This window comes from Patiria miniata, unplaced genomic scaffold (genome assembly GCF_015706575.1).
Source record: "Patiria miniata isolate m_02_andy unplaced genomic scaffold, ASM1570657v1 HiC_scaffold_3, whole genome shotgun sequence".
In the NCBI taxonomy this organism is placed as follows: domain Eukaryota; kingdom Metazoa; phylum Echinodermata; class Asteroidea; order Valvatida; family Asterinidae; genus Patiria; species Patiria miniata.
In genome coordinates this window covers 17301969-17327058 of record NW_024037069.1, presented here as the reverse complement: position 1 = coordinate 17327058, position 25090 = coordinate 17301969, and the positions used below count along the sequence as shown (strand labels likewise).

Genomic DNA, 25090 nt, shown 5'->3' with positions numbered 1-25090 from the left:
TCGAGTTTCGTCCTGTGTCTGGTTTCGGGACATTTCTGTGACCTGATGTCACTCTTTATCCGCCTCCACTGTGGATAGAAAACAAAATAATGGTCTCAGTTAACTAAAAAAAAATGTGGGAAAAATGTTGCAACCTGACGCCACTTTTTTCTTCATATATCATCTCAATGAAGGTCAGTCATAGCAAAAATGATGATAAGACATGAACTTATCTGGGACTGAGAAACTGCATTTCTAAGTTTGTGAGGAAATACTTAGAAATGTGTTTTGACTCCCATAGACTTTGCACACAACCGCCGAAGTGGCGTCAGGTTTGCAACATTTTTTCCCAAAATGTGTGTGCCAGATTTGAGAATATAGCGCTAATTTATTGCCGATTTTTTTTGTGGGGGGGGGGGAGCAAATCACCCCCCTTTGCCCCCTCCCATCCCACTTTCACCACCTATTTTCTACATTATAAGCCTAACATTATATTATAGATTATAATGATATTCTTTATATACCATATAGATTTAGGTTAATTCTAGAAAATTTGAATTTTTTTTCTCCATCGTGTAGGCCTACCTGCCAAATAATCCACCAGTTCCCTGCAAATAGCTGGTAGACTGCTACCATGCTGGTTACTCGCCGCAACTTGGACAATGTACACGTTGTCACGGAGGTTGAACTGTGAACCCTGACGTATCAGATGCCTGTAGGAAAAAAATAAATCTTCGAAAGATTAATTGATTAACAAAGTACAAGAATTTCTGAAATCGTTTTCTGCATAATCGTTCGTCAACGAATTTGATATTTTGAAACCAATAGACCTTTAGGCCTAGGTATAGGCCTATCTTCGGGTATATTGAGGTAGGCCGATGTCTAATTGGTAACGTAAACCAACCTATACTATTTGAACACACAATTCAGTGTACATGTAATTATTTATCATAATTAAGAATACAAAATTATGTGATTTGCGCAATCTCCAGGCTTCGTATGCTAATAAAGCTTGTACCTAATTAATTACAACGAAACAAGCGCAGTGGAAAGTTAGACTATATCAAAAGGTGTTTGGGCAAATGTTAAGAGCATTTATTATTTTCGATTAGTCAGAAACTGCATGATTCCCGACCCTGTGATTTGCGTGGGAACCTCATCTAGCACGATCCACGGCTTGTCAATGGTCATCTTGATATCTCGGATCATCACGTGGTACATGGTGGGCGCCGGTGTGGTTGGACCACGTGACCGGCGACCAGCGAATCAGCACCTTGTATTCCCGCTCGATGGCGTAGTTCCCGTACTCGATCGTGACCGGCGCGGGCGGAGCCGGAAAAGCTGAAAGTTTGAATTGAAGAAAAAGATGGCAAGTATACATTCATGTAGCGTATTAAATTATGTTCCACTATGGGCTCTAACAAATGATGGTTAATTTCTCAACAAAATTTGGCCGCCAGCTCACCACGCTCCCCGGCGAATTTTGTAAATTGGTGCCTTTTCATCAACGTATTTCTGGGCCATTACACAAATAGATGATATCGGTAGCCTTCTTTCCGAAGGATGAAATAACTACTCGTATTCTTTATTACTAAGGATACGGACGTGACATCCATTTTTGTAAAGGTTAAGGGTCTAAATAGTTATGATCATATGCTTTTTGTGCATGTTTCGTGTGAAGCCATAACATTCCTCAAACTCTTATATGGGGTGCCACACCTTATCGTGCTGAATCCGCTCAGTGGATACCATACGTTGAGAATACAGGGAAAAGTATGCACAAGTTTTTTAGGTCTCGTTATACTGGATTCCGTTGCTAATAGCGCGCAAAAATAAGACTAAGTGTGCCCACGTACACTGTATCTTGAAACCACCTTTTAACTCGCGTTCATTATTTTCGATTTTCATCCCAAATTAAATTGATTCCTCTTCTTATTAATGGCCCTTATTTGCGAGTCGGCCATATTGGATTGAGACTTTGAGAGTGAGGTAAAATCTTCATTTTTGGAACTTGTGTAGAGAAATGGAAGCAATGATGTTGCAAATTAATACCAGTCTGCTCTGATGAATAATTAAAATTTGTGATTAGACATACTCTAATGTTTTAAGCCACATTTAAAAAAAAAATGAAACTGAGGCTATAGTGAATAAATAGCCTGACACCATCCCATTCAGCAGTTCACAAATTATGAAATACATGACATTCAGGGAACACGACAACAATGGCCAAAATTGTACATAAGGCCCATTGATATATTTCTCAGTATTCTAGCAATACAAAATATCTAACTTTTTAATGAGACATGAACCCAAACAAATCGCCCCATGTTTAGTTATTGAATTATTACTTTACAATTTCGAATAATTGGCTGCCAGACAATAATTCCATTCTCGAGGGCTAGGCTGGTTCCGCCCCCACGATCAGTATCGAATGTGCGGATCGGACAGTCTGCTTGCGAAGCGGGTCTGTTTGTGCCCTAACCAAAAAGTCTTTTTTAAGAGGGTTGTAGACGTCAAAAAATGGGAGGAAATTATGTCTTTTTGTTGGAATAAAAAAATCAAGTTAGTTTCCTTATAAACGAAACCATGCATGGGGCGAAATATTTTCACAAGGTATTCGATATCAGTGTTCATCTTCATTTTGGGCAAGTTTTCTGTCATTGAATCGATAGGTACTTGGTTTTTTTTTTCCATACCATGTCTGAGTGTCTTTACCACCGTGACCTGACTGTGGCCGCTAGTGGCCGCGCCGTACCCATGCTTGGCCGTCAAGCACAGCTCGTACTCGGTGGACGCTGACAGCCCGCGGACCGTCATGGCGAACGTGGAGTTGTCTTTGGTAGGTAGAGTCCGGAACGACGTCAGGTTGTAGATGGGGTAAGGGTGGACCTCCGACTTCGGGTGGATTAGTGTGTGGAGGCTTTCATTGCCGGTAAGTCTGCAAGGGAGACAAAAAAGGTTTCGAGTATAAAAACTTGAATACACTCATAAATGGCCAAACGCCATTTTTTTCTCACCTCAACGGCACAAGCGGTCTACTCGTGCATCTATGGAACAAAAGAGCAAACAGGAGAGCTGCAATGCAAACGATATAATTAAAACCTGCTGTGAGTTCATGCTCTTTTTAAATTACTCAGAAATTTGTTGGTCAAAACAAATTCGCATTCCACTTGTTCCCTATTCGAACATTGCCAAATAATATTTTGTGGCCGGCCCTATAGCTTTTGACCACGAAAATCCTCGGTAAACTCAGTCCAGTCAAGATTGAAGTCTTTATAGATCATGAAATACCGAGTCGTGAAAATCAGAAGCCCTACACAGATTATAGGCCTACGGGATTAACGAATGGCACAATGAAAGGGCTCAGGGGTTCGAGTCACGTCCGAGTCGTGAGCACTTTGCATTAATTAACAACACAAAAGATCTGGAGACCGGTTTAAAATATGTACGTTTTTTTCTAAATGGGTTTTACATCTTCCGGAGTGAAACTCAAACTATAGCCCAAACGAATTCGCTTTTGTGGGAATAGTTATACGTTCTATAGTGGGGTTGTTTTTTTTGGGGGGGGGGAGACGACAAGACAAGTGCTGTCATTAAAAAAAAAATGTCTCGAGATACTTGCCTGTCCCTGTAATGTACGTTGTAATAAAGCAATGGCCACTCATATTCCATGGGCACATGCCAACTGACTGTGATGTTCGTGTCACTCGGGGAAAATGCGACACCGTCCGGTGCTCCAAACACTGTTTTATGTCATTATTTGTACAGAAAATTAAAACAATTAGAGTTAGATTATTTGTACAGATTCACAAAATGGTGTGTGCACGGGCGCCCTGATAATAAGTGACAAAATTCAGCAGGCATAACTGTTCAAACGGCAAACGTTTACGTTTCTATTTCAAACGGGCGTTGAAGACTCCTGTCCATGTTTTTGCCGTTAGACAGAAAATCTATTCGCCACAGAAACGTCTATTTGCCCATTTGCACACATTTGCTTTCCCGGAATAATTTGTCGTTGAGTAGGCAAAAAATGACGACCCTGCTTAAATAGTAGATACCAGAATCAAAAGCAAATCTCCGCGATATAGCAGCCACTTTTGTTTAGGTTTAATAGCCTCAACTCTCTAGCAAAGAAAACTGATTTAAACGGCTGAATTGGAAAAAAAAATCGTGTAAAATTCTAATCATTGGACATAATTACGTGGGCAAGCCTTGGTGTTACACCGCCATGTCTTGACTGCGTTCCCTCGGCACTGCTCGCCGCCCCACTGCGGCGCGGGCGGGAGCAATTCCTGGCTGAAACACGGTAGCCGCCCTCCACATGTCACCGGACAGGCCGACCACGCCGACCAGCTAGACCACCAACATGAACTGAAACAACATCAAAATGTTTTTAAAAGGTGCTCGATCGAGAGCTTGTAAGAAGAATTCACGAGCCGATACTCGCGTGGGACTCGAACCCACGACCTTCTGCATGGCGTCTATAAACCAACGGCTACCGCTGAGCGTGTCGGGGTCGGCTGGCCGGTTCATATCTGATGTATTGCAATTCTCGCAAATAAATAGTCCATTATAGGAAGAAACATTTTACTAACAAGTTGCACATCAGGGATACAAGGTAGATTAGGAAGACATTTCAATGTCTCCATAATCATTCAAGTCCCATTTCTAGGTGCAGTTTTAATGTCGCAAATAGGCTAAATCGATTACTCGTGATGCAAAACCCAAATATACAAAGTTTGGTAAGGGTAGGTAAAGTCCATGGACATGTATCCCAGCGACCTCCTAGCCAAGATCCCGAGATGGTGTTTCAGGAGGATACCAACGAAGTACGAAGTATACCTTTTCCCGTGATGTAAATTACTCTTCTTACTCAGGCACAGTATTCCACAGACTTACGAAGTTTTAAGCAGTAGGCATATTTGCTTTATTTGTGCTTACTTGGGCACGGTTGCTCGTTGCACCTCTGCCACTGACTGTAACTCTTCATGTTGCCGCTATCCGGGCAGTCACTCCCTCCCAAGCCGGGCCTAGGGTCCGTACAGGACCGAGACCGTGCCTGGACCCCTCCACGACAGCTATGGGAACACACGGACCACGGCGACCACTGAGACCAAGCGCCATCTTGAAAACAGGTAAGAAAAAGTATGATCATAAATACGCATGGTAATTCTGCCGTCTGTTAAAACTCAAGTTAAACTTGGCTTAAACCTTAAACTTGGTCACGTCCTTTGTGAGTGTGTTGGATTCAATTCTGACAGTTTAACATAAGTTAAAACCTAGTACTCCGGTTTTACTAATTATTCCGTAAGACATTCAATGATAAACCTTTAGGCCTTTTTTTTTTACTGAATGTATCCTCGATCCTTCAAAATCATCCACCTACTTCCATGGAGATATTTGATAATGCCTCATTCCTCCATAATCATCAGTGGAGGGCCGAGACCACTGCCTCAATCCTTCAAAATCCTCCAACACAACTCAAGACGTTATATCAATGCGGATGATTATCATTATGCGCTATGTCACGCCGGTTGTCAGCTTACTGGTCCGCGGTCGCCGGTCGAAGGGTCGTTTCTCAGTGGTCATCATGTGGATCATTCGCAACTATTTAGATTTAGATCAATGACAATTTTTTTAGAAACTCAAAATCTCAGTGGGGGGGGGGGGGGGGGGGGCGACTGGGGGGGGGGGGGGGCGGGACTGGGGGGGGGGGCAAGGTTTCAGGGGGGGCGGTCGCCCCCCCCCACGCCCCCCCCCCCCCCCCCCCCCCCCGGTGGCTACGCCACTGTCAAGAAGCAGTGCGGATGATACCATGTTCTAAGCATTAATGTTTGCATGACTAAATCATAAACAACGCAAAGCATAGCTAGCTCAAGACCTTGACACGGTATATCCTCAAAAATTAACAGCAGGCATGCTGCCTCATTCTCCAAACTTCTCCAACCTCGCCGTTCATTTTGGTAGATCGAGAGCACCCGACTACGTCGTTGAACGTACCCAAGCACCGTTCGGTGTGACAGGCTTCGATCTCGCCGCCGTCTCCCTCGCAGTCCCGCCCGCCGTGTGTCGGCAGCGGGTCGGTGCAGCTCCGATTCCTGAGCGTGGTGCCGCCCCCGCACGTCTTGGTGCATGTCGTCCACTCGGACCAGTCAGTCCAACCACGTCAACTGACGGAAAAAAACCTCGGAAATAAACATGAAAGTTGTCACAGTGACAAATAAGCAATCTAGTAAATGGTTTCATCGGGAACCAAATAGACTCCCGATTTATCCTGAAACTTGGCAGCAATTTTTCAAATCTACAATGAAGGTATCGTTGCTCCATCAACTTGAAAATACTCCCTTCCTTTTTTATGCTCTCTCTGAATGGAACCGACATGTTGAGGAAAGGGTTACTTTTCATTTGTAAGTCGCTTTCGTGTCGTTGGGTTTGGTTTAGCCCAGTTTGGACGACTTCTTCATTGCATTACGACTGAAGAAGTGACGAGGTACGGGAGTCCACCTGGGCTAGGCTTGGTTGCTTGAAACGATAGCCTACAGACTTGCCATGTTTAGCCTCTCTTCCAGCCGGAACGAGCAAAGGGCCAATAGCTTACCGCCACATGGTTCTGGATTACAGTCTGGAATGACGTCCGTTGCGTTTCCCTCGCAGTCACGACCGCCCCATGCCGGCACGGGATTGGTGCATTCCCGGCTTCGGACGATCTCTCCTCCACCGCACAACACAGTACAGTTACCCCAGGCTGACCACTCCGTCCAGTTACCGTCCACTAATGAATTATTACAAAATGTATGAGTGTTGCACGAAAAAAAATATTATTAAAATGGTGGCGGTATTATCGTGTTGTGCATGCCCTAAATGCCTTTTCTGATACCTTTGCTTTCTATCCAGAACCAATTATAAACGCTTAATTTTAACTTACCAAAAAGTGTTTATTTTGAGCACAAAATGTGAAACGCTGGTGTACGTTAGCTATTCAACAACAAAGACTCACAATGTTAGAAATAGAAAAGATTTTAAGGTGGCCTGGGTTTGTTTTAACATAGGTAGGCCTATATCTGTCAAACAAGAGATTTTTGCTGAACCTGAACGAGGAATAAGCTATTATCTGCACCTGTTCTGTAACAACTGTTATTTGAAAGACTGTTTTTATGAATAATTTGTTGTCTTATTATCTCTTTGCATCAGGCGCGGATCCAGGGGTGGGCCGCCGGGGGCACGTGCCCCCCGTCAAATTAAGTCCACAAAAAAATAAAATGAATAAAACAGGGGGGAAAAGATGGGGAGGTGAGAGAAATGGAGGGAAGGAGGGCAACCTTCTAACAAAAATACTGGTGCCGATATTAAACATCAGCGGCCTGCAAACATTGTGTACTGGCCGTATGACTAGGGAACTCGAGAAGCTTCGAAATAAACCGCGATCCCGACCACCGTACGTACTCCATACCTAACCCTGCATAGTATCGGTTTATGAAATACGATTCATATGAGCGTGCGGACAGGTGTAGCGTGAATTTACGTTTCTATGAAATTCGGACTCATTGGTAATAACGCGCATGCGTAAGGTATGGTAATTAGGAAAGTGACCGGTCACGTGAGAAGGATTAACCAATAATAGGGAAAAGGGGTCCGATTTTCATAGGAGTCGGATTTTCATGTGACACCGGTACGAAAAAACATGCACGTTTAGCGCAATGAGCGCGACATACACGTTGTACGCTGCTCTTTGTACCACACTATTGGTCAATGGTACGGTTTTCGTACGAACACTTTGCCAGCATTTCTTCGGCGCTTTGAGGAGTCCAAAACATGTCCGTTTCCGTAGAAATTTTCCATTGAAAATCTTTTCTTATTGATAAACTGAAAATTCGAACTTGATACACAACATTAGAAAGCATCATGCAAAAGTTTACAAACTATACAATTCCCTTTCAAAAATAAAATGCACGAAATAATTATGCAGACGAAAATGGTTATCAAGTGAAAAACAGAAAAAACTTAAAAGGCTTGTTAAAGCAAGAGTATATATTAAACCAATGAAAAAAATCCTTATTTAACTTAAAACATTTTGCTCAAATAACTCAGGGAAAGAGGGGCCAGGAATCGCCTCAGATTGCACCACAGAGCATCTAATTATCAAAAAAATTCCCGGGGCCCTTAAGCGGGCCCTGGACCCCACCCCGAATGACATTCGTGCTCCGCATTATTAGTCCTCGGGACAGATCTCCCTAGCCCTACACACCCATAAAACATTTTACTCAGCCTATCCAATTCCTTTTCAAAAATAAAATGCAAGAAGCTGATTATGCAGTCGAAAAATACTTGGTTATCAAGTGAAGAACAGAAGAAACTTAACTAGGCTTGTATTAAGAAATACATGCGTACAATTTTAAAGTAATAAACAAAAAAATTAAAAAAACGCATGGTGTTACCGCAAACCGAAGCGATAATGGAAAAAAAATTATAATAATCTTCACAACATTTTGCTAAAATTGGGCAAGGAATCGCCTCAGATTGCACCACAAAGCATCTATAGAAATCAAAATTTTCCCGGGGCCCTTCAGTGGACCCCGAACCCCACGCCGTAAGACACTGCTCCGCGTTCGCATTAGTCCTTGGAGCAAATGCCCCAGCGCATCGCCCATTGCAACAGTTTTTCTAAGTCAATACAATTCCTTTTTTTTAATACAATGCTTGAAATTATGCAGACGAAAATACATGGTTTGCAACTTTGAAGTACACAGTAGCTTAAAATTTGTAAAAACAAGAGGTATATATTAAAAAAAATCTTTATAAGCTTAACAACTTTTGCTTAAATAATTCAGGAGGAAAGGGGCCAGGAATCGCCTCAGCATGCACCACAGAGCATCTATGATACAAAATTTCCCGGGGCCCTTGTTCACATGTTTTAGAATAATATATCTTATTAGGCTATTTGCAGCACATTTATCTATCTGTTCGTACCTGGGCAGTCGTAGACGTCCATGCAGTCCTCCTGCTGGAAGTGGTTGGCCGGCATCCCCACCCCGGGGCAGTCATCACCCCCACTGGAAGGGGGCGGGTCGCTGCATGTCCGCTCACGGGTCTTGTTACCGAAGCCGCACGTCTTGGAGCACGGCGACCACTCCGTCCACTGGGCCCAGTTGCCGTCTCCTGATGGTCATGAGAGGTATCAACAACTTTCACTAAGTCGCACTTTTCCATTATATCCGAGGACTAACATTGTGCTCCTTTTGTTCCAAATAATAAATTATAACACTTCTCCCATAGAATAAGTGCACGCGTATATAGCGGCGTACGTGAGCGGGACGTTCTAAACAAAAGAAATCTCCGTTCGAGGACAAGGAATCTGATATTCTCTCTTTACATTTGCTGTTCTGTATAAGCGATCTGCACCACACTTAGTGTTTTGCTACATGTCCATGAAATTGATACGCATTTAAGGTTTTAGTTAATGAGCGAGAATCCCAGTCTATATCTAACTTGAAAGCTCATAATGTTGGAAATGAATAACTTAATTTTCGAACTTAAAAAGCACACAGTTGACTTTAATATGGCCACGGCTGTAATTACTTCTGCATGCACCATCTCCGCACGATTCGACCTCGGCGTCTTCTCCGCTGCAGTCTGCCCCTCCGTGCTGGGCCGGCGGGTCGGTGCACGTACGGACCCGGTCTCTGGTACCGCCATCGCACGTGCGACTGCATGCCAACCAGGTCGACCACTGGGCCCAGTTACCATCAACTACAAGGAGGAGAACAATATTGACTGGTTAGGAGGCCACTAGTGTGGAAATAGAGCAGCCAACACAAGATATAATACAGGTCGACCAGGTAGCAATATTTTTTTCCATACCACACATTCACTATGGGCATATATCAAAGCACCTTGAGTTGCAAGTCGGTTCTCTGACTCTATTTCCCATAAAAGATATCCTCCAAACTACAAATGGGAAAAAAAAGAAAAATGTTCCAAATGACTAAGAAAACGTTTTAAGAGAAAAAAAACAAGTAAAGAAAGAATGAAAATCAGACCCATGGCATTCCATCTCATGACCTATAACGGATGTACAGTTTAATGTAGTCAGCAAATCACGACCACGTAGACCAAGGGGACCAGTGTAACCATCAGCTACCAAGGAGGGGAATACTATTTTTAAGAGTGATTTCAGTCGTATCTTTGCTTATACAATGTACAGTGCCGTAACAGACTTTGAGCCATTTCCAATGTTCATGTATAATTTCTTATGTGTTTTCAACATGGGTGTCAAGGTGAAAAATGTAATTATACCAGTGGACTATACTGGGGTCCAATTGACAGGGGAATTTTAGGGGGCACTCAATGGATTTTTAACAGCAAAAGGCCCATGTTGTCTTTCAACAAAATTCTGAGCAGTGGGGGGGGGGGGGGGGTAATTGGCACAAGAAAGGCCTTTGGGAGGGGCGTGTCTCCATGAGCCCGCTTAGTTAGTTACATCACTATTGCCTTTGTCAATGCACAGCATATTTAAGTGTAAAAACATTATTTAAGCTATAAACTCAGCTTGGTCTTATACTTGGAGTTTAAGGTTTACAATTCTCTTGACTCGAAATGGAAAATATGCAATTTTTCGTTTACAAACTTGTTACCCACCAGGACAAGGATCCGGGCTGCAAACGTCCGACCCCACCGCCTCACCCACACAGTCGTCACCGCCCCAGGCCGGGGCTGGATCATCGCACACTCGGCTCCTGGAGACGCTCCCTCCGCCGCAGGTCACGAAGCACGCGGACCACTCGCCCCACCCGGACCAGCCTCCGTGGACCGCGCAAGGATCCACCGCGCACGGTTCGGTGGCGTTGGCGGGGCCCGCGCAGTCGGTGCCCCCGTTGGCTGGCGGCGGGTTGTCGCAGGCCCGCTCGCGGTAGCGCGTGCTGACTCCACACGTCGCGGTGCATTCGCCCCAGGATCCCCACTCGCTCCACTCGCCGTGCGTGGGTCCTGTTCAGCAATAAACAGTAATATTGTTTTCTAACCATGGTCACAACAAACTGACCGAGACGTCGAGTTTACACCTGTGGTACTTCTGAGAAGCCTCTTTGTGGTGTAGGCCTATAGGCCCGTTCCGCTCAACTTGACCCAATTTGTACTCCTAATCATGTAAAGCCTCAACGGCACGTTTTTTGTGTGTTTGCAAGTTTATTCATCCAAATCTAAATCTGACACTGTTACTTTTTCAACTGTTTACTAGAATACAGGCTATCAAACAAGTCAAACCAGTTTTTAAGTCCAGAATCTTTTCCCATGCGACCAAAAGTTTCCTAGGAAGGTACTTTCTAGAAAGGCAAAATCTAGGAAAGATGCAACCAAAACTAACAAACAATACATCGATCCAGGCCAACGCCTGCATCTTCATAATAAGTTCGTTATCAAGTTAAAAAAAACCCTTAAAATAACTTCTGAATTGTACATACCATAAATCTCAATATAGAAATATTCATATCTGGGTTTCCGCTTGTGTCCGCGACTTTCCATATCGTGATAGTAGTAGTAGCCGGTGTCCGCTTTGGTTAAATAGGCAGTCCATCTGTTTTCAGCCAGACGAAAAATGAAAAAAAAAAGACATAAAGACAATATGAAAAGGTTTCATGCATAATGAAATATATTCTTTGCTAGTCATTTTGTTTGACATTGTGGCGCACAATTACTTTTCAAACTACCGTGTGCCTATGACGACAACAGTCTCTCTGTGTACTTCTGCCTCAAATACTGATCAAGTTCGACGGTCAAAAATGGTAACAAAAATTGATTTTTATCAACGTTTCGCGATCACGAGGGACTAAAATCACATGGAGCCGGAGCCGTACAGGAAGCCCATGGTTTCATTATTTGCAAGTAAGGCCAAAAAAAAGTCTCCGGATTCTGGTATGCGCGCGCGTCACCGTAGCCATGCGCGTCGGCAAAATGAAAAAAAAATTCGATGAAAGATGATGTCTCAAAACTGCAAAACTCACTGGTTTGACTGGAATCCTGCTGCTGGACAATTTTAACGTGTTTTGATATGGGGTTATGATCGAGAATAAGCTTTATGTGGCCTCTCTGGTCTCCCATAATATTTGCACTAAGTTTAGTCGGGCACCTTTTGCAGTCATCAGCCGACATTTGAAGCAAAAAAAACAAGTAAACAACAACAAAAAAGCCGCGTCGCCGCACCACTTTTTGGGCAAGCTCCATACCAGAAACCGGACACTTTTTTGTGGCCTAAGGCCTCGCTTTTATTTTGTTGTTATAAACGAAGAGGCATCCATAATACGTACCTTACATATCTTGAATACGGCCCTCGGTCCTGACGTAAGAAGCCAGACATGGATGCGTTCTGTACCTCATCCCCGTTCGCCTTGAACACGTAAGGTCCCTTTTTAACGTAGTCAGGACTTTTCTGGGGAAAATGCATTTTTGATAAAACGAATGTGTTGTTTTTATGTGCTATGGGGCGACTTTCGAATCGGGTTGCTTTCAGCATATGATTGGGTTTTGTCAGGTTAATAGCTTGGTTTGGGTTGGTTTGCAGATTGCCGGGTTGGTGAGGAATTAACTTTGGTTCGACTGGTTAAGCTTGGCTATACTGAACGCACTTTGTTCTTTTGCAGGGGCCGTATCATATGTCCGACGCCTCATAGGTCCGACGCCTCATAAGTCCGAAATTTCGGACTGAGGCGTCGGACTTATGAGGCATAAAATGTATTCATTCCGCCTCATAGGTTCGACGCCTCATAAGTCCGACGCCTCATAAGTCCGACAACGGAAAAACGAGGCGTTTAATTTGTCGGACTTACGAGGCGTCGGAGCTATGAGGCGTCGGAGCTATGAGGCGTCGGACTTATGAGGCGTCGGACCTATGTGGCGTCGGACTTATGAGCAGACCCCTTTTGCAACTGAGGTATAGCCACTGTTACTCATTCCTTATGAGTTCCTTATCAAAAATTTTCAATACGCAGCCGTACGATCAAAAACGTCGATTTTTTTTTGATTACTTTGACTTATGTGCGACGCACATCTAGCGAACAAGTAACGAATTCAGCACATCCACTACGTATGAGATGCATATGAGTTGCGTATGCAGTGCGCAAGTTCGCTATCTGTGCGTTTCTCATAAGTAACGAATAAGTACAATGCGCTGCCCGCTCGCGGGACGAGCGGTACTAATTCGTGCAATACGTCGGCATTCGATATGAGTTCGTTCAGCGTGCGTTGTATCTGCGCTGCAAGTACGCTATGTATGCGTCCGATATAGGAGGTCAGCGAATTACCATGAACCAACCTCGTGCCCCGTGGGTACGATCTTGCAGCGCCATGTTGTTTCCCATCATGCCTTGCGCGATCGTAACCCCTGGAACAACCTCGTGCCCCGTGGGTACGATCCACTGATCTCTCTCTCTCTATATATATATAGTTCGTCCTTCGAAATTCGAAGATGACAGCCAACATCTCCATACTAGTTGTTGTGTGTTCGCAGATGGCTAATAAGTCCAATTCTAGCCAGGAAGCTACGGTCCAACACTGGACACACTAGGTTGGGGGTGGGGGTGGACACGTAGGGAAGCATCTAGCTGACGAGATTTTCGTTGCTGTCGTTTCAGCTCAGCCTCCCTGATGCGACGGGCTTCGAAGCTTGATGCACCTTCGTGTGATAATCTTCTCCATGCCGTTCGATCATGGGCATGTTCTTCCCAGCTACTCACATTGAAGTTGCATTGCTTCATGGTTGCTTTAAGGCAATCCTTGTATCTCTTGAATTGACCACCAGCCGATCTTTTGCCTGTTGTTAGTTCACCGTAGAAGATCTTTTTGGGGAGTCGATCATCAGGCATCCGTACTACATGACCTGACCAGCGAAGTTGAGCTCTCATGATCAAAGCACCTACACTGAGCAATTCCGCTCGCTTGAGGACTTCAGTGTCTGGGACCTTGTCTTGCCATCTGATGCGCAAGATCTTACGCATGCAGGAAAGGTGGAAGTGGTTCAGCTTTCTGATGTGGCGGCTAGGTTGTCCAAGTTTCACAGGCATACAGCAGGGAAGTCAGGACTGCAGCTTGATACACACGCAGCTTTGTTTTCAAGCTTATGCCTCTCCTATTCCACAGACGCTCACGAAATCTTCCGAAAGCTGAGCTGGCTTTGGATATCCGATTTGTGATTTCCTGGTCTATGTGGACCTCTCTTGACAGGGTGCTGCCCAAGTATGTAAACTTGTCAACAGAATGAAGGATGTGATCTCCAATGGTGATAACGGGTGGAACATATGGCTTACTTGGAGCAGGTTGAAACATCACTTCTGTCTTTTTCAGATTGATTGAAAGTCCAAAGCGGGAGCAAGCTGTTGCGAAGCAGTCCATGATGAGTTGTAAGTCTTCCTGGGTGTGGGCGACAAGAGCACAGTCATCGGCATATAGGAGTTCACGAACTAATTCATCGAATACCTTTGTTTTTGCTTGAAGTCTTCTCAGATTGAAGAGTTTACCATCAGTCCTGAATCTCATCTTCACGCCGATGTTGATGTCACGGAAAGCATCAAGGAGCATGCTAGCAAACACGACACTGAAGAGCGTTGGTGCAAGGACACAGCCTTGTTTAACTCCATTTGATACTGGGAAGGGTTTTGAAGACTCCCCATCGTCCGTTACTCGCGCCATCATACCATCATGAAACTGCTTAACCATCTCGATATACTTTTCAGGGCAGCCAATTTTGGACAGGAGTTTCCAGAGTCCTTTTCTACAGACGGTGTCGAATGCCTTTGTCAAGTCGACGAAGACACAGTAGAGGTCGGTATTCTGCTCTCTGCATTTCTCTTGTAGCTGCCGGACTGCAAAGATCATGTCGCCTGTACCTCTTCCTTTTCTGAAACCACACTGGCTGTCGGGTAGAAATGTGTTGGCAATGTGTGTTGTGAAGCGATTAAGCATGATTCTGGCGAGGATCTTACCAGCAATGACCAGCAGGGAGATTCCTCTGTGGCTGTCGCAAATGGAACGGTTGCCTTTCTTCTTATAAATGTGGACAATGGAGGCATCCTTGAACTCTTGGGGAAGCACTCCTTTGATCCACATCAGTTGGAATAGCTCTGTGAGGCGTTGCACGAACGAAGCATCTCCTGCTTTGTATATCTCGGCAGGAATTGAGTCGGAGCCAGCTGCTTTACCCATGGATAGTACATCAATGGCTTCTTCAGTCTCGGAGGTAGTGGGCACTTCAGCTAGGGCTACATTGACAGTGCTCTGAGGCAGTTGATCTAATGCCTCAGTGCTGATGTTTGAGTCTCTGTTTAACAGATTTTCGAAGTGAGAAGCCCAACGGTCCATGATATGGTTCTTTTCTGTGATTAGTGTGGTTCCATCAGAGCTCATGACGGGGGTAGAGCCACATGATTTTGGCCCATAAGTTTTCTTGAGCGTATCATAGAACTTCTTCATGTCTTTACAGTCTGAGTAGGACTGGAGCTCGTCCGCTTTTTTGCTCCACCATGAGTCGCACATAGCTCTGAGTCTGGCCTGCAGTGTCTTACGGATGCTCTGGAAGGCTGCTTTCTTCGATGCGGATTTTTCATCATTGATCATGGATAGGTGTAAGCGGTGTTTCTCTTCAAGAAGTTTCTTGATCTCCTTGTCATTTCCATCAAACCAATCTTGATGTTTCCGAACAACAGGGCCCAAAGTTTCGAAAGCTGCTGTGTGGACTGCATCTTTGAAGCATTTCCAGTCCTTTTCAATGTCGCCTGAGACCAAGTCAGCAGAGATGAATTGCTGGTACATTGCGCTGCACAGTTCACATTTTACAGCGGCGGTCTTTAATTTGGTAACGTTGAGCTTCTTTGGTGGCTTCTTGCCCTGAGGTCTCCTGAGTGGTTTGATGTTGAAGTTGAACTTCGCACGGATGAGTCGATGGTCAGTCGAGCAGTCAGCTCCTCTCATAGCCTTGGTGATTTTCACATCTGCAATGTCCCTCTTCCTGATTATAATATAATCAATCAGGTGCCAATGTTTTGAACGGGGATGCATCCATGACGTTTTGTTTTTATTTGGAAGTCGAAACAAAGTGTTGCTGATGATGAGGTTGTGTTCTGCACTTTGAAGCATATATAAAGCACTGATCTCTATATAAAGACTGGATAGCGGATATCCATACAGCATTCACACAGTAGACTTTGCATATTGACCAATTCGCCCCCGGTCTCACGAAGATGGCTGCGTATAATACGAACGTTCAGCGCGTATATACGCGCGCGTTGTATCAACAGTTGACGCGCATTTTGGTCATGTACACATATTATGATGTTCTAAAAGGGACACATTTCCGTAGTGATTATTTTTTCCAAAACGCCGAAAAAGTGAACTGCGGCATTAAAAAAGTAATTCACGTCGATCATAATTGTAAACCTTGGTCAGTGGTGGTGGTCAAAATATAAGTCAAATGAACCGCGATGTTACAAAAGTAATCATGCTGTCTATAAAGACGGCAACTTGTCCTTTGTAGATCATCACCGGTCTCACCAATATGGCGTCAAATTCATTCATTGTGCAGCTCTCTGTTCGCTATCCAGTCTTTATAGTAGAACGATCTTGCAGCGCCATGTTGTTTCCCATCATGCCTTGCACGATCGTAACCCCTGGAATTGTGTTATTTAAATATACCAAAATACGGTATATTATAATTAGGGCTGCAGTTTATCCGTTTTACGTGCCGACGCCATCTTTAAAATGTTAAAAGTTGTGATTTTGAAGAATCAATACCTTCAAACACAACGTTTGGACGTTGTGTTAATTAGCAAAGATTTGTATTCAATGTACGTACCCCTTTCCATTTCGTGACTTTACAACCACAGATACAGGGTTTTTTTAGCAAAAAACGGGCGCTGAAATAATACATATCGTACAAGCATCGCGACTTTTGAATCATAATGTTTTTTTCGTACGTGACGTTACGTGCAAAGCTAAGCGCGCGAGCGCATTATGGGCGCGCCCGGCGTGCAATCTTCGAAATGCCCGCGCAGTACGCTGTGAATAGCCATTCAGCGTCATTTACGTCATCATCATAGCCAGGGGTTAGTGTAAGGAACGAGCACGCGCCCCTGTAGTCGGACTGCCACTGGAATTTTGTAATTTAAATATACTGTGGCGAAAATCGCAAGGATGCTTATTAATATCACAATTATTCCTTGCTAGCTTAGTATTTTAGTGCTTGAAACTTTGTATACAACTGACCTTTTCCCTAGCTGGAACCTTTAATTTAATCTAATAATATTTGTTGAATTTGTTCTTTGATCCTGTTGCAGTCTAGCCTTGTTCAATGCGGTCTCTCGGCTTTTTGTCGAAGGGAGATAATCGGGCCCTGCACCCGCAATCAACGCGGCTACGTGCGTGTACGACCCTTGTCCGTACGAACGGCTAACACAACCAGCAAGCAAACACACGTGAGTACGGACTGTACGCATGGTGTAATAAGGCAGTAAATGTAGGCCTACTGTGTTCTGCGTGTGGGTGTACGTACGACAGCCACAGAGGAATCTCCCTGCTGGTCATTGCTGGTAAGATCCTCGCCAGAATCATGCTTAATCGCTTCATAACACACATTGCCAACACATTTCTACCCGACAGCCAGTGTGGTTTCAGAAAAGGAAGAGGTACAGGCGACATGATCTTTGCAGTCCGGCAGCTACAAGAGAAATGCAGAGAGCAGAATACCGACCTCTACTGTGTCTTCGTCGACTTGACAAAGGCATTCGACACCGTCTGTAGAAAAGGACTCTGGAAACTCCTGTCCAAAATTGGCTGCCCTGAAAAGTATATCGAGATGGTTAAGCAGTTTCATGATGGTATGATGGCGCGAGTAACGGACGATGGGGAGTCTTCAAAACCCTTCCCAGTATCAAATGGAGTTAAACAAGGCTGTGTCCTTGCACCAACGCTCTTCAGTGTCGTGTTTGCTAGCATGCTCCTTGATGCTTTCCGTGACATCAACATCGGCGTGAAGATGAGATTCAGGACTGATGGTAAACTCTTCAATCTGAGAAGACTTCAAGCAAAAACAAAGGTATTCGATGAATTAGTTCGTGAACTCCTATATGCCGATGACTGTGCTCTTGTCGCCCACACCCAGGAAGACTTACAACTCATCATGGACTGCTTCGCAACAGCTTGCTCCCGCTTTGGACTTTCAATCAATCTGAAAAAGACAGAAGTGATGTTTCAACCTGCTCCAAGTAAGCCATATGTTCCACCCGTTATCACCATTGGAGATCACATCCTTCATTCTGTTGACAAGTTTACATACTTGGGCAGCACCCTGTCAAGAGAGGTCCACATAGACCAGGAAATCACAAATCGGATATCCAAAGCCAGCTCAGCTTTCGGAAGATTTCGTGAGCGTCTGTGGAATAGGAGAGGCATAAGCTTGAAAACAAAGCTGCGTGTGTATCAAGCTGCAGTCCTGACTTCCCTGCTGTATGCCTGTGAAACTTGGACAACCTACAGCCGCCACATCAGAAAGCTGAACCACTTCCACCTTTCCTGCATGCGTAAGATCTTGCGCATCAGATGGCAAGACAAGGTCCCAGACACTGAAGTCCTCAAGCGAGCGGAATTGCCCAGTGTAGGTGCTTTGATCATGAGAGCTCAACTTCGCTGGTCAGGTCATGTAGTACGGATGCCTGATGATCGACTCCCCAAAAAGATCTTCTACGGTGAACTAACAACAGGCAAAAGATCGGCTGGTGGTCAATTCAAGAGATACAAGGATTGCCTTAAAGCAACCATGAAGCAATGCAACTTCAATGTGAGTAGCTGGGAAGAACATGCCCATGATCGAACGGCATGGAGAAGATTATCACACGAAGGTGCATCAAGCTTCGAAGCCCGTCGCATCAGGGAGGCTGAGCTGAAACGACAGCAACGAAAATCTCGTCAGCTAGATGCTTCCCTACGTGTCCACCCCCACCCCCAACCTAGTGTGTCCAGTGTAGGACCGTAGCTTCCTGGCTAGAATTGGACTTATTAGCCATCTGCGAACACACAACACCAACTAGTATGGAGATGTTGGCTGTCATCTTCGAATTTCGAAGGACGAACTATATATATACGTACGTACGTGTGGGGGATATACGCGCCGCGTGGCCTGTCGAACGACCGCCTTGTTGGGTCTGCAACTTCCGGGTTTAATGTCTTTCTTTACTTTTTCGTCCAGTTTTGGAAAAAAATGGGCGGGCTTCAGGATATGCGGGTATGCCGTGCATGATTATGTAGGTTCGTCTTGGACCAATCACATGAAACAACCTTCCCAATAGTATGATTAATTCATTCTAGCTGACCAATCGTAAGCTTCACAAGAATCATGTGACGACGCGCGGCATGCATAATGCATTACTCATCATGGCGTCTTCCATGTCTTTTTAGCGAGAGCGAAATGTTCGTCACTTTTTCAACAATTTGACATTGATTCGAGTTTTTCGGCTCGTGTAATGAATCCATTTGAGTGGGCAACGATCGTCTTATGACAGCATTACCTGCATAATTCGTTGGAGCCTTCAATACTGCTTCGGACAGACTGGGACTGAACGACTTTCACCCACAGCAACGGGCCGCCATTGCAGCGTTTCTTCGCGGATGCGACGTGTTTGTTAATTAGCCTATCGCGGGCTGACCAATGAGAATTCAGTATACGCGGGGGTGGTACCTCATTACCGTAATAGGTTTTGCTGGGTCAACTCAAAACCATCAAGGCGTTGGGTTACGCGGACTAGCTCATGCATGTACTGTGTGTGCATGGCTGTTGTACGAGTACGTGTGTGTACGTGCGTACGTGAAAGCATCGCTGTATGGTACAAGTTACTTTCTCACTAGCAGCGTACGGGCATCGATATGTGCACGCAATGCCTTGCCAAGTTGATTAGGGATTTTCTTAATATCGGCGAATTTTTTTTTTTATCGGCGAATCGATAAGCCCAACGCCTTGGTCAAGGCTAGTTGCAGTCATAATTCCTCGGGGCTATGGACTCTCAGCAGTGCCTACGCTGACTTCCTGTTGTGTTGTTGCCACATGCACAGTGTTTACTGAATGAACGTACATGCTGTACGTTACCTTACGACACAACTGTGAGCCAGCGCATGCGTACTGCTGTGCTGTTACAAGCTACCGTAGATTGTTGTGTTATTTAGCCAATCACTGCAGTTGTATGAGATGCGCGCGTACGCGCGTGCAGAGCACGTCCGCACTGTGCCTATAAATTCCACAGATTTCCGAGTATTTGGGTTCTGTTCCCTCTTGGAGTAGGCCGCGCAAGACCTCAAGACAAGGCCTCAAGACCTATTTATTGCCCCACGTTTGCGTGCACTGATTAAGCAAGCAACCGTGTACAGGCACGGAGCTATAAAAAGGAGCTCCATGGTACAGGCTACTTGCGCTATTAATTGGGCTTTGTCGGCGGAAAACCACACGAGCGCTTTTGTGTGTGAAAATTCCGACACTTTAGACAAAATATAAGAAACTACTTTATGCGCTGTAATATTTTGAGATTGTATAAAACATTACAGGAAAAGCGGCCATCGAATCGATACGCTACTCACGCTACCACTGAGAAACTCATACCACAGCTTCATTATAATTTCCTTACTTCCTATAATAGAGGGCGCTGTCCCAAAGATATTCAAGTTTACTCAAGAAGATTAAATAAACTGAGTTTACCGTTTTGATCGGTTGAAAGAATTACTGCTTGTGGACATCTTTTATTGTTCATTATCTTGTGGTCGCTTGTAAATAATTCCCCCATCCCCTCCAAGAATCCCGTCTCACTCATCGACTCTTCATTCAAGATTCCGGCAGATAACTGGGACCCGATTTTATTAATATTAGGCAAGCCGGAATCGTTACAATACCAAAATACGGTACATTATAATTATGGCTGCAGTTTATCCGTTTTACGTGTCGACGCCATCTTTAAAATGTTAAAAGTTGTGATTTTGAAGAATCAATGCTTTCAAACACAACGTTTGGACGTTGTGTTAATTAGCAAAGTTTTGTATTAAATGTACGTACCGTCTTCGGCTTTCGTGCCTTTACAACCACAGATACCGGTTTTTTTTAGCGAAAAACGCGGCTGACATAATCCATATCGTACAGGCTTCGCGAATTTTGAATCATAATTTTTTTGTTCGTACGTGACGTAACGTGCAAAGCTAAGCACGCGAGCGCGAGCGCATTATGGGCGCGCCCGGTGTGCAATCTTCGAAATGCCCGCGCAGTACGCTGTGAATAGCCATTCAGTGTCATTTACGTCATCATCACAGCCAGGGGTTAGTGTAAGGAACGAGCACGCGCCCCTGGAGTCGAGGCTGCCCCTGAACACATAGCGTACTCATACCGCGCTCGACCGATGCGGGACCGATGCGCTGCGTATTTATAACTTATGACCTGCGTAATAGCGTACGCAGCGTAGTTTTGTGCATGCCCAAAACTATCCAGCGTACTGGGCCGTACCATGCGTATGCCTGTGTACATAAAACTTACACAAAACGATAAAGATGCATATGAGGTGCGTATTGTGCGTACGACTGCGTATGAAAAAAAAACGTCAATGCTAAACTCATAAGGAATTAGGATACGCAGAAGTGTGACAGGGCCCTCCCATAATACGCATGCGTAATAAAAAGTAATTGTCTACACTGAACAAGGTTTGGCGAGAGGTTGGTCAGGTTTTTGTTTTGTTTTGTTTTGTGTGTGTGGCGGTAAGAATGTAAACACCGGCAATCGTGTACGTATAAGGTTAGGGCACAAACAATACGTCTGCGGTTAACCGAACGTCCACGACTGAAATTCGTGTACAAAACCAATGAGCGCTGTTGCTAAAAAGTTGGAATACAAACAAAGGAATGAGGATTAGGGACGATAGGGGGACCAAGATTGCCGGTGTTTGCAATAATGATGGGTGAGTGTACATGGGTCGCACGGAATATGACAACCGTTAAATTCAGAAAAATTGCCAATCCAGTCATTGGTTTACGTCACAGAAAGGTGTCAGTTAAAATATCGTGTATTTATAATTCTATTCTTGTATTTCATCAAATACCGTTCTTATATCGACCTTCAAGATGTAAAATTATCTGAATGTACATTTTGCAATATGGAAATAAGTGTTGAGATAAAGTGAAGTGAATTGAAATTGAAATTAATCTTTATGAATGTGTGCTACAATGTGCAGCATTTAAAATTGCAAGTAAGTGAGAATCACAAACATTTTTTGACTTATCAAATCTTACAATGAAGAAATCAATTTCCAGCGCTTCCCCCTCCCAGGCCGTTTCATTGCGGTAGTCCAGGTGATCGAGGGCTTCCAGTAGACTGTTGTATTCTGCAAAATGAAAATGACAACCAACCAACAAACCAATATACCAATTGATAAGTTGCCTCTACAAAAATATTCTGATGTGATTGTTTATTGACCCGTAACAAACTAGACATCACAGGTACAAGCATATCATTTTGAAACAGGATGCTTTTACATTGAAAATAAGTGGTGTGTGGAAACCAACTGACAAGCGAAGCCTTTCCAAAGATGATATCGCTGACTGACAGATAGTCTTGGTCCAAGTCTGGATTAGGATGTTGCTCCTCTAATATGCAGCCAGTCCCAACCGCCTGGCAATCGCGGTCCTACCGTTGTGGCGTCAGAGATCGCTATCATATCAACGAGATGAATCAAATCTAGTCTTCGGAACTGGGGTTCGCGTGCCAAAGTTCCCAGGCCTAAGACAGGATTCGATGCATCTTGTTGATAGCGCTTTTTACTGTATATAGGGTGAATTACAAAAAAAAAAGAAACCCAAATGTCGGGACCATTGTTTTAGTGAAGTTCTGCATGTAGGACTGTAATAATCTAGATTATGAAAGCCCAATTCATAAGTTTTTTTTAGCACAAGAATCATTCAAATCACTCATGAAATTTTTAGGTTACGGAATTTTAAACACAACCACCGTTTTAAAGTTCTGTCCACGGATCACAAAAAGGTAAGGGTTCTTTCAGCAAAACGAAAACAAATCGCATAGGGATGTGTGTGAATTGTTTTCGTTTTGCTGAAAGAACGCACTCCTTATTTTTGTGATCCGTGGACAGAACTTTAAAACGGTGGTTATGTTTAAAATTCCGTAGCTTGAAAAGTACATGCGTGATTTGAATGACTCGTGTACTAAAAGAAATCTTATGAATTGGGCTTTCATATCCTAGATTTTGAAAGTGCCACACGCAGAACTTCACTTACTTCACTTACTCACCCTGTATATAAAAAAAAACACGTTGCTTTAACTTGCATTAAAGAAACAATCCAGATCAAGTTTTGGACCAAGAAGTAAATAGAAAGAAAGACGGAGTTCTTTCCCTGTACTGAAGAAAAATGGCCCAATTATTGGTTTGTGTTGGCAGTAATATACAGGGTGGTTAAAAAAAAAGGACACCCACTTTTGACAGCAATTTTCACTTACTTAATGAGCTTATTTTGAATATTTGTTCACATAGTAGTAAGGTATAGGCCTTTTACTTTGCATGGTGAAAAAAAGCTTAGTGAAAGTCGCAAAAATAGTGATATTATGCTAATTTGAATACAAGTCACCAAAATCAGTCTTGTCCACGGGTTATTTTATGTAAATTGGACGTTTTCGTAGTTCATACAAATTCAAAAACCTTCCCACCAAAATATATTTTGCCCTGGTAACTTTTTATTGAAGCTGTCCAATTATTCATGTCAGTGTTAAGATCATCTACTCAATGAGCCGTTGGCTTAAGTTCATTATTGCATAACATTACATAATACATGTATAACAATCAAATATAATGCCCTTTCAAATAAAGCTCCAATAGCTGAGCTCAGTCAAGCGAAGGGAATGTATACCTCCGTGGACAAAACAGGTTTCGCACATAAAATGTTCAAATTAGCATAGCTCAACAACAAAAAATGTGCAAATGCAACGATTTTTTTCGTCACAGTTGCTTAAAAGGCCAGTACTTTAATAGCTACTAATCGGCAGTTAAAAATACTTTGTAAAAATAGGTGAAAATTGCTGTCAAATGTGGGCGTCCCTTTTTTTTTAACCACCCTGTATAGACCAATGGAATCGGAGCTTACTTGCGCCGCATACTCGTGGGCGTTCTTGCCATCTGCCATACTCGCAGTGCATGGTGTCCTGCGAGAGTAAGAAGTCCGGCTGGGTCGGGTCCTCTCCGTCGAAATGATATCCGAAGCGACAGCCATAGGTGAGCCACCGCTCGTCTCCCGTGGGTGATGTGACGTCCAACACCACAAACGTGGCGAATGTCTCCCTGAACTCGTAAACAGTACAATCTGAGAAGAAGAAATATAATATGTTTGATCAGATTTATATAATTTATTATGCATATTCCCAAGTTACGTCTATCTTAATATGAAGATCACAAAATTCAGCTGTCCACCACTGATCATTTACCGTTCTAAGAACTGAGAAATACCCATTCGATACAACGAAACGTGGACTGTTTCCCCACCTCGATGAATGGGGGAGACCTTGCAAAGGAAAACATACCAAAATCGCCATTAATATTTCAGGGAAAAAATGGATGACTTGTTCCTCATAAGTATTCAAAACACAAAATCTGACAGTAAAAACAATGTTTTAGTCTTGATTTAAATGATTAAAATATCATTTGCATTTGAATGCTTGTGTGTAATCTGTAAGTCCTGAGCTCAATGGCTTCAAATGGCATTTCATGGACAGCTATTTATATGGGTTCCTTAGAAATATTTGCAATATATTTGTACATGTATCCTGCAAATTAAACCGTCGATTTCGTATTCATGTCCTGACGATCTTACCTTGGTACGTTTCATCCAGCTGAGCAGCAAGTACCAGTAACAATAAGAACAGTCCATCGTTTGTTTTCATTTTGAAACGACCAGAATGGGAATCATTAATTTTGTAATTACTGAAATAAGACGGGACGGGCTAAACTTTTGCGATCGCATGCCATCGTGACTGAAATTTCAAACTCAGCCTTGGTCGCGCGCGTACCGTGCACGGTACGCGCGGTATAGAGTATGGAATAAAAGACTG

General features: G+C 43.8%; 1 pseudogene; it reads right to left on the bottom strand.

Moving 5' to 3' along the window:
* Positions 1-25043, bottom strand: LOC119736515 (annotated as a pseudogene).
* Positions 25044-25090: the final 47 nt, after the last annotated feature.